Source organism: Chiloscyllium punctatum, chromosome 2, assembly GCF_047496795.1.
Source record: "Chiloscyllium punctatum isolate Juve2018m chromosome 2, sChiPun1.3, whole genome shotgun sequence".
Classification (NCBI taxonomy): domain Eukaryota; kingdom Metazoa; phylum Chordata; class Chondrichthyes; order Orectolobiformes; family Hemiscylliidae; genus Chiloscyllium; species Chiloscyllium punctatum.
The window spans coordinates 65597041-65611649 of NC_092740.1; the positions used below are offsets into that span (position 1 = coordinate 65597041).

At 41.4% G+C, this 14609-nt stretch overlaps 1 protein-coding gene across 1 annotated transcript in view; it reads right to left on the reverse strand.

The window, feature by feature from the left end:
- Positions 1-14609, reverse strand: part of LOC140484852 (solute carrier organic anion transporter family member 3A1-like) — a 314802-nt gene that overhangs the window by 256907 nt on the left and 43286 nt on the right. The gene's annotated exons all lie outside the window — the stretch shown is intronic.

The following is a 14609-nucleotide window of genomic DNA, read 5'->3' on the forward strand; positions in this document are numbered from 1 at the left end:
CTTATCCTGAGTTTATGCCCTCTGGTCCTTGACTCTCCCACAAGGGGAAACAAACTTCCTCACATCAGTAGTTACAAGCAGCAACAGCATAGAATAAATGGATCATGAACCCATTCACTGTACTTCTCAGAATATAATAATAATGAATTGTGTTTAACTTTGACAACAAAGGTCCATTTTACTCTCTTAATTGGGTCCTTTTCCTCCAGAGTAATTCATTGCATAATTTGGGTTGAATGAATGTTAAAAGTTAACCTAAGTTGAGAATAAGAAAAAGTGAAACTGGTTTTACACAATATGTGTTGTGTTATGGACAAACTGAGTGAATTACTAAGATGTCTGATCACAGTGAAGTGATCTAATCAGACTGAGTATCATGTTAATTGCTCAGATCTGATCTCTTCTATGATAATTTATAAAACTTCACAAATAATGTAATCGATGTGAATGGGTTTGAATGAATTAAATTCAGACACAACATTATGTCCTCATTACAAAAGCAAAATACTGCAAAATCTGGAGGTATGATTTTTTTAAAGTGTTGGACATACTCAGAAAATCAGGCAGCATACATGGATGAAAACACAGTGAACTTTTCAGGTTGATTATCCATTCAAACAGAAGGAAGATTGATGCATGTCGCTATCACTGGCAAGAGCAGGCTTTACTACCACTGTTATTTGATTTTGAGAAGGTGATGATGAAATTCTGGAATGGTTCCTCGACCATTTCAGAGAGCAGTTAAGAGTTATTAGAATCCCTACAGTGTGGAAACAGGCCATTTGGCATAACAAGTCCACACCCACCCTCAGAACAATATCCCACCCAGGCCCATTCCCCTACACCTATTACTCAACATTTCCCCTAACCAATTCACCTAGCCTACACACCCTAAACACTATGGGTAATTTAGCATGGCCAATTCACCTAACCTGCACATCTTTGGATTGTGGGAGGAAACCGGAGCACCCGGAGGAAACCCACACAGACATGGGGAGAATGTGCAAACTCCACACAGACAGTCGCCCGAGGCTGGAATCAAAATCCCCGGTGCTGTGATTGAAACACATTGCTGAATTCACATGTCAATCAGATGCATTAAGGACAGCATATATCTTGTTTAGTCCCTAAAGGGCATGCATGAACCAAGTTGATTTATATGACAATCCAGTGCTTTCATTAAATATACTAGCTTTTAAATTCTATATTTATTGAACTAATTAATTTTTAACCATCTGACTGTCATGCTGGGATTAAATTCATGTCTCTGATCATTGGTATCCTCTTTGAGAAATAAAAGCTGATGGAAATGCAAATCAAACAGACGGCAATTTACAATAATCATATTCTTTTGACCAATTTTACACAATATGTTTTGAAGTAGCAATGCTGCCTGTTAAAAAGACAAGCCACCACAAAGATTGTGAAGAAAGTCAACCACAAAGTACTTCAAAAAAAAATGAAGGACGAGAGAAAAAGGAAACTGAAATAAAATGCTGGGAACAGATGAGAAAGAACAACTAAGACATAAAGGAAAAAAGAACTAGAATATGGAAAAGAAATTGATAAAATCATGAGCAATACTATCATCTTTATGGTGCACTGTAGGATATAGTATTGGCAGAATTTCAGGTAGATCGGTTGGACAAAAATGCAAATTAGAAATAATGGGCAGAATTCTCCCAACCCCTGAATGACACGGGCAATGATGAGAAAATATGGAGAGACTGAAAAACATGAGATTATTAACATCAAGAAGACAAAAGTCCAATTTTGCCTGAAAAGTTTGAACAGTGAGTCAAGGATCTTGCAACAGAGTGGTGAGAGGGCTATTAACGTCCATTAACATCTCATTATTTCCTAGTCTCATCACCACCTTCTCTTGGGCAACTAGGGATAGGCAGAAAGTGCTAGCCAGCCAGTGATGCCCATATTCCATGAGTGAATTTAAAGGAAAATTATATGCAGCAATGACATGCATTCTTCATCCATGGAGGTAGGTATCAGACACACGCCAATGTCACTACATCATCATGGCATGTATCCGATCCATTTAGAAAACAGGCATCTGTTTCAACACTGAACTTTGGAATGTACCAACACCTTGCATTTAACATCAGGCTATTTTGCATGCAGGAATATCATGGATCAGGTTGCATCTCAGGGCTCACAGCTCGCTATCTTCGCAGTAGCTCATTTCGTACTTATTTGAATGGTCACAGCACCTTCGCCTTGATTTTCATTTTTTACACTTTACCATTTCATTCAGAACTTACAGGTTCACAGTCCCTCTGTCTTACCTCGCTTTTTACTGTGGATCCAATGTCAGACAACCTGCTATGGTTGTCAGCAGTGATCAGTTAAATGGATGGACATGTTATTATATGGCACCATGCAACATTAATCTCACACTACAGCAAACGTGGCAAACATACTGCATGTGCTTAAGTTAAATGGCCACATCTCAAAGTCTAGGGAGAATTAGTCTTTTGTCAAATCAAGAGGAATTGTCTTTAGTTAGGCAATCCTGGCACAATAAGACAGTATCAACCAGGGATTTACACACAATCATTCAGGTGCTTAGGCTGGTCATCTTGAACTTTAAGCTTTTCCCAACATGCTCTTACATGTAATGTTGGCTTTTCTCGGGTGATGTGGGAGTTGAAGGTGTTTGGGGGTGGTAGTTTCAATAGTCCCACCACACTTACAATTTTGTATTTGTGTGATATGCCTTGTGCTGCATACATCAGAGTAAGGTTCCAATGTCAAAGATCCATGAAGAGGCATTCCAAGGCCTTCTCTGTCAGAGCTCTCCAGTTCCTACTGTATCAAGGACTATGCTAAACTGTCATATGTGTGTGATACAAATGCTGACTGCTCATATTACTAAGGATCTGTTCTATATATGATATTCCACACACAGATTCACTGGCTGGATCCATTGGTCATGGTTCTACAATAGGGGTCATTATCAATGTGGCCTGGGTGCAATACAGGCAAAGAAATTGAGGAGGAAAAGCTGTAACCCCAGGACCAGCAATAATCTCCAGCAGCTGCCAAACAGCTTCAACATGAAGAGGTTGCAATTGAGGGTCCCCTCAGGATGGGGAGGAGGTACAAGGAGGCCCACAGACTATCATTTATGCCATTTCCTCCAGATGAGTGAGGCACACTGCCACCACAGGCTGACGATATCCTGGGACACTGTCACAGAACTGTGTTATCTGCTGGAGAAAGACTTGCAACCTGAAGGAATGGGTGGCCATCCCATCCTGGTGGCCTTCAAAGTGACAATTGCACTAAACCTTGATAAAACTGGGTCTTGTCCCTTCCCCCATTTGGGGTCCTGTGTGGGGGCTTAATAGCCCTTCCCCACAAATGAATCTAAGCTGTTACCAGATCACATCACTTCTATTTGTTTCCCCACAACAAGGTCAGTGCTTCAGACTTGCACCATGTGCAGGATGCAATAGACTATGCACACCACACTGACAGCACCATGTCATAGTGAAGCTGAGTTCATCAACAGAAAATGCTTCCATTCTATCAATGTGCCAGTCATCTGTGATCATCAGTACCACATGCATCAGGTACCCTGGAAGTTGCCATGATGCCCACATTGTTGAGAAGTTCAAGGTTCCTGCTTCATTTCAAAGACTAGATGCCTTATGAGGATACTGCTGGAAGACAATAGCTACCTTCTGTAGCCATGGCTGATGATTCCAATCTAAAACTCCTTGAGTTCAAGTACAATACAAAGTTGCATATTCTTTCATCAGAACCATGATAGCGCAAATGTCAGGCCACTAATATGATAATTGATGCACAAATCAGTCTGAGGAGGGGGCATAGAGCATGATCCAGACAGAATGACATGCCTAATTCTTGAATGCAATGTTTTGTATAAATAGAGCAGTCAAAGAGAGGATATGATGTTGTCTGATGAGCTGGGAGAGTGGCAGGAGTATTCCATGGAAGAAGATGAGGATATTAAACAGGAAAAACTTCACCTACCCAGGTGTAGCATTGGGTACAACAAGCCAGAGAGGATTTAGCTGACAAAGGCCTGAGTCGTGTGAAGTAATCGCACATTAACTGTACGTTTGTTGCTGTTCAACAGAAAAAAACCCTGCTGAGTTCTAGAATGTTGTTTCTTTGTTTTGCAACTGATGTTGTTCAATTTTAAGGTGACATTTTCAACAGTTTGAAGGCCTTCTACCAGGAGATGCACCCACATTGAACAATTACAAGATATTATGCTATGTTGCACATTAAAGGACTTCCTAATATGGGGTTCCAACATGGTATGGTGCTAAGGACAAGCAACCTGTGTTGCTTCATTCCTGTAGTTGCAGTTACAATGATGGCCAATCAGACAGGCGATTACGTAAAGCAATACTCATGCAAATGTGATGTTTTGTTCCAATGAAGTGTCGCCCATGCCACTTATGTTTTGTTTCCTTTATACAAAGTGCACTGTGGGGTCTGTGTGTGGGGCCAGCAGCAATCATGTGGTGAACAGCTGGCTGTCAAATATAGCATTCGTGGCAAATATCCCAGGAAGTCTTGGCAGTGGTGAACTGGAGAGTGTGCAATGGTGCAGTGCCATAGAGGCATGGTGTGTACATAAGGAGGTGAGCAACAGAGTATTGCGTGAGATTATTTGCTCGAGCTCACAGAGAGAAACCCTCATCGAAACTCCCTGAAATTGACACTTAGCCAATTTTGCTAAAATTCAGCCCAATGTCTTCAATGGCTGTCCAGACGAGTGTGAAATGGAGAAGTTGAGCTTATAAAGGACAGTCAAAAAACATACAAAACTTCATGCACTAGTGTGATAGAAATGAGTTAAAATAATAACTACCTGCAATCATTACACTGCATAGAGTTCCACAGTGAATCATTAAATATTGGTTTTAACTTTAAATGCTAATCATTGTTGTTAGGACTTTGGCTTATTTTGAATGGCAGTTCATGCACATCACAGTTTGAAGCTATCTCTTCAAATGATTTTGCTCAAAGCAACTGATGTCTACTTTTCCATTTCACTTTTACAATTCATATTCAAATAATGAGTTACTGCATATTGTGGATTGGGTTCTTCACTGGTTCGATCAGAGTTTGAGAGGTGTGTTTGAAAAGCTTCAAAATAATTCAACCACATTAGAGGTGATGAGCATTTAATTTCTACTAACTGTTACGGGAGGTAACCACATTGGATACTCTGGGTATAATTGGAGTTAGGAAAATAGTCAAAATATGAACTGGAAAATCACACTTGTATTTTTCACTTTATTAATCATGCAGAATCAGTATTCCAAAGGAGACTGAAGGCATACATGAAAGATTAAACATGAAAATTATTTACTTCAATGATTGTATAAAACTACTAGTGCTGGGCTGTTCCATTTTGAGGCTAAAGTACTGCACTGAGCACTTCAAATGAGCCAAAATCCAAGGCAACATATCTCATGTGATCATGTGCTACTCAACTCATTACCTATCCAATTGAGGTATTGCATGAATTAGTCATCAAATGACAGCAGGCAGCTGGACTTCTCACCACTGCCAGGACTTTTGACCTCAAAGTTTCTGGCACCATATTTAAAATCCATCTGGACAGCACTTCATCCACGGCAATCCACAGCTTCTATTCAGTTGTGGTGACCTTTCCTAGAACGCAGAGAAGACTCCTAAGAGGTAAAAGCTGGCTCCCCGGTTCACCAATGCTGTCCTCAAGACATTGCTGGGCAAGCTCAACAACAGATGGGACATCCTCTTTCTGGGTTACTGCACTAGGAGACTATCTCATCAAATCTATCCCGACTGAGCTGAGATTGCATTTAGTGCCAATGGCTCAAGCCAATGGACAGGAAAGAAAGAGCAATGATCCTTCCTGTGCTCCACAAAGGTAAGTGGCACCATCTGTTATCTTGGAGAAAGTGAGGACTGTAGATGCTGGGGATCAGAGTCAAAATTCGGCGCTAGAAAAACACAGCAGGTCAGGCAGTATCCAAGGAGCAGCAGAATTGACGTTTGGAGAGCTTATGCTCGAAACATTGACTCTCCTGCTCCTCAGATACTGCCTGACCTTTTCCAGCGCCATACTTTTTGACCCCCACTCTGCTAACTTGCTTTCAGGGGGCATCGCTCAGACTGACTCTGCCATCTCATGAGCATTGTACATAGCCTGAGCCTGCAAAGCTCAGCATCAGGTGCACTCAAGAACATGCACGTCTCATCTTTCTCAAGCTATTAGCCTTTCCTGCCAGTGAGTTTTCTTCTCACTTCTAGGGCATGTCTCACCACCTCACATTATTGTGTACATTCACAAACTGGTCCTGCACCTATTCACATATGATCAGACAACCAGGAGCAGGAATAGGCCATTCAGTCCCTTGACCCTGTTCTGCCCTTCAATAAGATCAGATTGATCTGAATGCAACCTCAAATCTTCACTTCAGCTAACTCTGATAATCTTTTACTCCCTTGCTTAGCTGGAATCTATCCACTTAAAAATCATCAGCGTTTTGCTTCCACCAAACTTTCAAGAAGAAAGTTCCGAAAGCAGAAAGGAAGAAAAAAGTTTCATTTGTTTTAAGTGAGCAACCACTGATGTTTAAAGTGGTCTTTCGTCTCTAATTACACAAAAGCCTTCCTCATCTCTAAATATGGAAAAATTGGTCAAAGCCTAGTCAAGAGACTATGACTACAGTAAGGATGGATATCAAGAACCTTAGCTCCTTTAAGGAAATAGTCAGTGAGCTGATCTGGAGAGGTCAGGCCCATTCTTGTGGTGATATGGAGACATCAGTTGGTCAACAACTCAGTGAAACAACACGAGCTGTGCTATTCTGTTCTCAACTTCCAAAAAGACAAATACATTATTCTGCATAAGCTTTCCTGCATCTTCAACAACTAACTGACTCTTATTTTCTACAGGCACCCACTCCACCTAGGATCATGCATGGCGAAAGAGGCTGTAGCCCGAGTTCCTCTGGGTCTAACTCTGAGGAGGAAAATGATTAGACCTCAGATTATTGACTGGCAAGACATTCACTCACACTCTCCACCAGCACAGAGCCAGTCCCCTCAGTTAGGCACAGACATAGCCAAGTAAGCATATTACTGACATGTGGCTGCAGCCAATAGAGGAAGAAATGACTGATGTCTCTAATGCTCAAGTGGATAGTGGTAGACTGGGCACCAGCTCAGCCCCCTGTTGAAATGTGGCCATAACTAACAAATACAACTCAGAAGTATAGATTAGAATGACCTTTGAGCCTTACAATGCCCTTTCAGTGCACATTAGTGATCCTAACCAACATTCCCTTCAAACGTAAAGAAGAAATACTGGGATAATGTTCTGGTGAGACCCGGTCTTGTGGTAAAATGCCTAAAACTTCCTGCACAAACAGTTAGCATGTTAAAACTATAGTCACATGCAGTCCTAATTAACCCATCATCTGACAACAGTTATCAAATTATTCCAACAATCATGACTGATCCTACACTGCATATTATGGATCTAATGGAAGATCTCTTCCTTGTGCAAATTATATCAAATTTGTCAATATATTGCTCCAGGATATTCTTCAGAATTTATCTATAAGTACTGCACAAAACAAATCCCATGCCTTTTATGGGATAAACTTTTATGAATCCCTTTTGAGTTAAATTGGTATCATCATCACAGAGAATGGATCACATCTGCATTCCTCTCCTTTGAGAACAGAAATGAGCTTAGAGGGAACCAATAGTCTCTATTAACCATCCTCCTGCCTTAGTTTGCTTATTTTACTGTTTGCAACAATTCATAAGATGCAGACATAGTTTTACTGGAGTATACATCATTTAGCTATGATCCACACCACAAGTTACTGTTTCTTTATAAATCTACATGGTTTCAAAGAATGAAGAATGCAGTATTCAGAGAAATAAATATCTCAACTCATCAGCCACTGTGACATGTCCTAGGAGAAAGAACTCAAAATAAAAAAAGATATTGAAACACAACAAACATACTAGAAACCGGGCTCATCCCATTTACTGAATTTGGTGAACTATGTATTCGAGATGGCACTGGGTGGAGGCAAAATCCAAAGAGATTCTCAATCTGTGCCATTCTCTCTTGTACATCAAAGGATATGAGGCAAGCTTATATACACAGTCAAGGAAAATGAAATAGGATGGCAATGGGTGAAGCATTAAAGGGAGAAGGAAGCAACTTACAAGACAGAGGAGCAACAAAAAGACAAAAATAGAAACTTTGTTCAACTGCTTTGTACAAACATTTGTTAGAATACCCATGTTTGTGTCATGCAACCCAGGGCAACACCAAATTGTAGAGGTGAATCTACAGGACAGATCCAAAGGAACTTTGTGAAAGGTCACTCCTGACACATATCTCATTTTTGATGCTGGCTGGTTTTTTTAATGTTTCCAACATTCACTAGAACTGAGTGTACTCAGACTATGATCACAACATTTATGTTAGAATCACACTCACTCACGTGTTGATATCACTAGACAACGGAGTAGAGTGAAATCAGTAAATGCGGTAGGACTAGGTTATTAGTCCTCACTAAGGATGTACCTCAATGTCACCTCCTCAACTTTGAAAATATCCACCATTAATGCCTCTTGTCCTGAATTATCACTTGTTGATCTCTATGAAATTATGGATAATTAATCTTGTAATCTCCAGGCTGTAATCCCAGTCCAGAAGTATCCCTACCAACACCATCTCCAAAGAAGGGTCAGTGGACTCGAAGCCTTAACTCTGCTTTCTCCCCACAGACACTTCCAGAACTGCTGAGTTTCTCCAGCAATTTCTGTTTTTATTTCAGATTTCCAGCATCCGCAGTTCCTTGTTTGCTTTTCCCAGCCTACTTCACCATCTCCATCAGTACATTTGAATCTAGTCTTATCCACTGATTATCATAGTTTCTCATACTTTCATCAGAGGCGATTGCCAAGCTTAGACTAAACAGCTTCCTGCTCAATGTGGGTGGCCCAGAGTTTGTTGAAAATGCTATTATAGGGGCTGCCGAGCGATACTGGTACATAAACCTCCACTGCAATTCAAAACATTGTATAGTTTCTGCAAAAGCCTTTTATCTGCTTACTTTCCAATGAGCTACAGAATTTTAGTTTACATAACATTTAATGACAACAGTTCGACTTGAGAGAATTATGCCCCTTTGTTTCAGAGTAGGAAGCATCATGGGCCAGCACTGTAAATTTCAACTAAGCTTTAGTTCTTGAAAATGTAGTTTTCTCTCTAGGATATAGAAAGGCCAAAACTGCAAGATATGCAGATTGGCTGATGCAAGGTTTGAAAGGTTTGTACAGATAAATGTGCATGTCATTGTGGATCTGCTTACATACCCTTGAGGATGGGGGAGGGAATTCAGATCGACAACAATCCATAGACTCTTGGACAGCATGCCCACCGGAGATCTTAGCTGGGTGCGACTGAAGTAACTGTGCACAGCCTCTGTGTCTCTGCACTTGTTGACAGTCAGCAACGTGGGAAGTGGAATGAGTTCACCCTGAGCAACTAACTGAAACCAGGTAAACTCCAGGTTTGAAGTTCACAGCCTCTGATTTGGAGAGAAGTTCTTAATTTTGAGTCTGGAGCATAGTTCGGTTTCAAAAACAGACAACTTAAGAAGAGCAACTTCAGCATATTTCTCATGCCGAACAACATAGAATGACATCACTGCACTACATCAAGCCACTGAGTGTTTCTAAATTCACAAACGGATTTGGAAGAAGCCAAAATAAAGCTGTGACATTGACATGTTGAGTGAAAAGGCTAAAACCATTTCAATAACTGCATTTAATTTCAAATGCATTTTGAATGCTTTGTTGGTTTGATACTATTCAAAGAAAATGATTCTTCATTTAGGTTTTAAATATTTAACATTTCTGAACTGAATCTTGAATCATATTCAACAATCTTCACTGCATCACTTTCGAGACAAAGCTGACAAATGTGGATGAATATTGTCAGTCTGGTCTGTACTACATGCCTGACATAGCTCACATCTTATGCTTTCAGATGTTGCTATTTTCAAGCCATGCTTAATTTCAGATTTGAAAATGAGCCCAAGCTTGATTGAACAAACTGCTTATAGTATCAACTCTAACAATCCTGAAATAATCCAGTCAATCTACAATGGGTCTCTAAATCTGGGCTATAATTTCCACAGAGTCCTGAATAATTATCTTTGCGTTTCTTGATAAGTTAATCTAAAAACTGCTTTACCAATAAGTAATTAAGGCTCTTTTTTAAAAATATAATTCATATTTTAAACAGAAAGCAAATAATCATTCCATAGTAGTATAGAACTTGAGTAGTGGTGACTGATGAACATCTGATAACTGTATTGCTACTGTATTGTAGCAGTATGAAACAGCTAGCTTCATCCTGCTGGGCCAAATTTTGAGATACCCTACCCAGGTATCTAAGGTGGACTGGGCACTTTGCATTATGAAAAGAGATCCCCTCAGAGCCATTCGTGAGTCGATGTGATAAAAAGCAAGAATTGATCTGGCCACAGCAGCCATTGAAAATTGCTTTGTTGTGTCTATTTCATCATCATGATTGTCAATCAGAGTCAAGCTGCCTGAATTAATATTTAAGCAAAGCTTTGTAATGACTTGAATGAGGAAAGTGAACGTACTGTCACCGAGTTTATGGATGACACAAAAATAGGTGAGAGGGTACATGGTGAGGATGACACAAAGAGTCTGCAGAGGAATATAATCAGGTTAAGCGAGTGGGCAAAACATTTGGCAGACTGAACATAATGTGGGGAAATTGGCAGGAAAAATATAGGAGCTGAATATTATTTAAATGGAGAAACAGTTCAGAAGCTGAAGTATTGAAGGATTTGGAAATCCTCATGCATAATTCACAGAAATCTAGATTATATGCTCAGCAGGTAATAGGGATGGCAAATGGATTGTTGACCTTTATTTCAAAGAGAATGGAGTATAAAAATCGTAAAGAGTATAGAAGGCACTCGTAAAACACCACCAAGAATTCCGTGAACAGTTTTGGTCCCCTTATCTAAGGAAAAGTAAACTGGCACTGGAAGTACTCCAGAGGAGGCTCCCTAGATTAATCCTACGTCTGGAGGGACTGACCTATGAGGAGAAGCTGAATAGGTTGGGTCTGTCGTCATTATTTGTAAAGTAGTGTTGAGGTGAACTTAGCAAGAGAGTCCATAATCAAATTATTCATGGAATTAGGACAATAATGGAAGAATGGAATTATGGAAGAATGAGAAGCAACCTTATTGAAACATACAAATTTCTTAGTGGACTTGAAAGGGTAACTAGGGAGAGGTTGTTTCCCCTTGTGGTAGAGTCTAGGACCAGAGGGTATAATCTTAGAGTAACAGGTTGCCCATTTAAGACAGAGGTGAGGAGGAACTTCTTCTCTCAGAGGACAGCAAATCAGTGGAATTCTGCAGAGGGCGGTCGAGGCCAGATCATTAAGTATATCCGAGGCAGAGATTGACTGATTTTTAATCAGTAAAGGACCCAAGGATTATGGGGAAAAGACAGGAAAGTAGAGTTGAGGATTATCAGGTCAGCCATGATCTCTTTGAATGGAAGAGTAGACTTGACGGGCTAAATGGCCTCTTCTGTTCCTTCATCTTAAATATTGTATCCTTGTCTTCCTGAACATTGTTGAATTTTGTGGAATATGTAACTAGATCATCTCTGTTCAACAACAGTAATTGGGAGTGACAGAATCAAAGAGACACAAAAAAAATAAATAAAATGCCTAGTCTTTAAATTTGTAAAGCCGTTAACACAGTGAGTTAATATTCTTAAAACTTCCATTGCCATGGAGTTTGTAATTTTTTGAAGAAGTAACAAAGAAGATTGATGCAGAGCAGTAGATGTGATTTATATGGACTTCAGTAAGGCGTTCGACAAGGTTCCCCATGGGAGACTGATTAGCAAGGTTAGATCTCATGGAATACAGGGAGAACTAGCCATTTGGATACAGAACTGGCTCAAAAGTAGAAGACAGAGGGTGGTGGTAGAGGGTTGTTTTTCAGACTGGAGGCCTGTGACCAGTGGAGTGCCACAAGGATCGGTGCTGGGCCCTCTACTTTTTGTCATTTACATAAATGTTTTGGACGCGAGCATAAGAGATACAGTTAGTAAGTTTGCAGATGACACCAAAATTGGAGGTGTAGTGGATAGCGAAGAGGGTTACCTCAGATTACAACAGGATCTGGGCCTGATGGGCCAATGGGCTGAGAAGTGGCAGATGGAGTTTAATTCAGATAAATGTGTGGTGCTGCATTTTGGGAAAGCAAATCTTAGCAGGACTTATACACTTAATGGTAAGGTCCTAGGGAGTGTTGCTGAACAAAGAGACCTTGGAGTGCAGGTTCATAGCTCCTTGAAAGTGGAGTCGCAGGTAGGTAGGATAGTGAAGGCGGCATTTGGTATGCTTTCTGGGGAAGGTGGGACCTGTACAAGCAGGATGGGTTGCACCCGAACCAGAAGGGCACCAATATCCTGGGAGGTATGTTTGCTAGCACTTTTTGGGTGGTTAAAACTAATTTGGCAGGAGTATGGGATCCGGACTTGTAGTCCAGCAAGTAGGTTAGCTGTTTTTCAGGATGTCCAAGAATGTAGGGAAGCTGTGGAGAAGATAGCACTGACAGGGAATACTTGCGGATACAGAGATGGGTTCAAGTGTGTATACTTCAACGCAAGGACTACCAGAAATAAGGTGGGTGAACTTAAGGTGTGGATCGGTACTTGGGACTATGATGTTGTGGCCATCACGAAAACATGGATAGAAGAGGGACAGGAATGGTTGTTAGAGGTTCCTGGTTACTGATAGTTCAGTAAGATTATGGAGGGTGGTAAAAAAGGGGGGGGGGGTAGCGTTGCTAATTAGAAATGGTATAATGGCTGCAGAAAGGCAGTTCGAGGGGGATCTGCCTTTGGAGGTAGAATGAGCTGAAGTCAGAAATAGGAAAGGAACAGTCACCTTGTTGGGTGTTTACTATCAGCCCCCCAATAGCAGCAGAGATGTTGCTATTAGGGCGGCACGGTGGCACAGTGGTTAGCACTGCTGCCTCACAGCGCCAGAGACCTGGGTTCAATTCCCGCCTCAGGCGACTGACTGTGTGGAGTTTGCACATTCTCCCCGTGTCTGCGTGGGTTTCCTCCGGGTGCTCCGGTTTCCTCCCACAGTCCAAAGATGTGCAGGTCAGGTGAATTGGCCATGCTAAATTTCCCGTAGTGTTAGGTAAGGGGTAGATGTAGGGGTATGGGTGGGTTGCGCTTCGGCGGGGCGGTGTGGACTTGTTGGGCCGAAGGGCCTGTTTCCACACTGTAAGTAATCTAATCTAATCTAATCTAATCTAGATGTGGAGAAACAGATTGGGAAACAGATTTTGGAAAGGTGCAGAAGCCACAGGGTAGTAGTCATGGGCATTTTCAACTTCCCAAATATTGATCGGAAGCTCTTTAGATCAAGTAGATTGGACGGGGCGGTGTTTGTGCAGTGTGTCCAGGAAGCTTTTCTAACTCAATATGTAGATTGTCCGACCAGAGGGGAGGCCATATTGGATTTGGTACTTGGTAACGAACCGGGACAAGTGATGGGCTTGTTAGTGGGTGAGCATTTTGGTGATGGTGACCACAATTCTGTGACTTTCACCTTGGTTATGGAGAGAGATAGGTGCGTGCAACAGGGTAGGTTTTACAATTGGGGGATGGGTAAATATGATGCTGCAAGACAAGATCTGAGGAGCATAAGTTGGGAGCATAGGCTGTCAGGGAAGGATGTCGTTGAAATGTGGAACTTTTTCAAGGAACAGATACGACGTGTCCTTGATATGTATGTACCTGTCAGGCAGGAAAGAGATGGTCGTGTGAGGGAACATTGGTTGACGAGGGAGGTTGAATGTCTTGTAAAGAGAAAGAAGGAGGCTTACATAAGGTTGAGGAAACAAGGTTCAGACAGAGCTTTGGAGGAATACAGGATAGCCAGGAGGGACCTGAAGAAAGGGATTAGGAGAGCTAAGAGAGGGCATGAAAAATCTTTGGTGGGTAGGATCAAGGATAACCCCAAGGCCTTTTATGCGTATGTGAGAAACATGAGAATGACGAGAACGAGGGTAGGTCCGATCAAGGACAGTAGTGGGAGACTTTGTATTGAGTCGGAAGAGATAGGAGAGGTCTTGAATGAGTACTTTTCTTCAGTATTTACAAGTGAGAGGGGCCGTATTGTTGAAGAGGAGAGTATGAAATGGACTGGTAAGGTAGAGGAGATACTTGTTAGAAAGGAAGATGTGTTGGGCGTTTTGAACAACTTGAGGATAGACAAGTCCCCCAGGCCTGATGGGATATATCCTAGGATTATGTGGGAAGCAAGAGAGGAAATTTCAGAGCCGTTGGCAATGATCTTTTCGTCTTCACTGTCAACGGGGGTGGTACCAGGGGACTGGAGAGTGGCGAATGTTGTGCCCATGTTCAAAAAAGGGAATAGGGATAACCCCGGGAATTACAGGCCAGTTAGTCTTACTTCGGTGGTAGGCAAAGTAATGGAAAGGGTACTG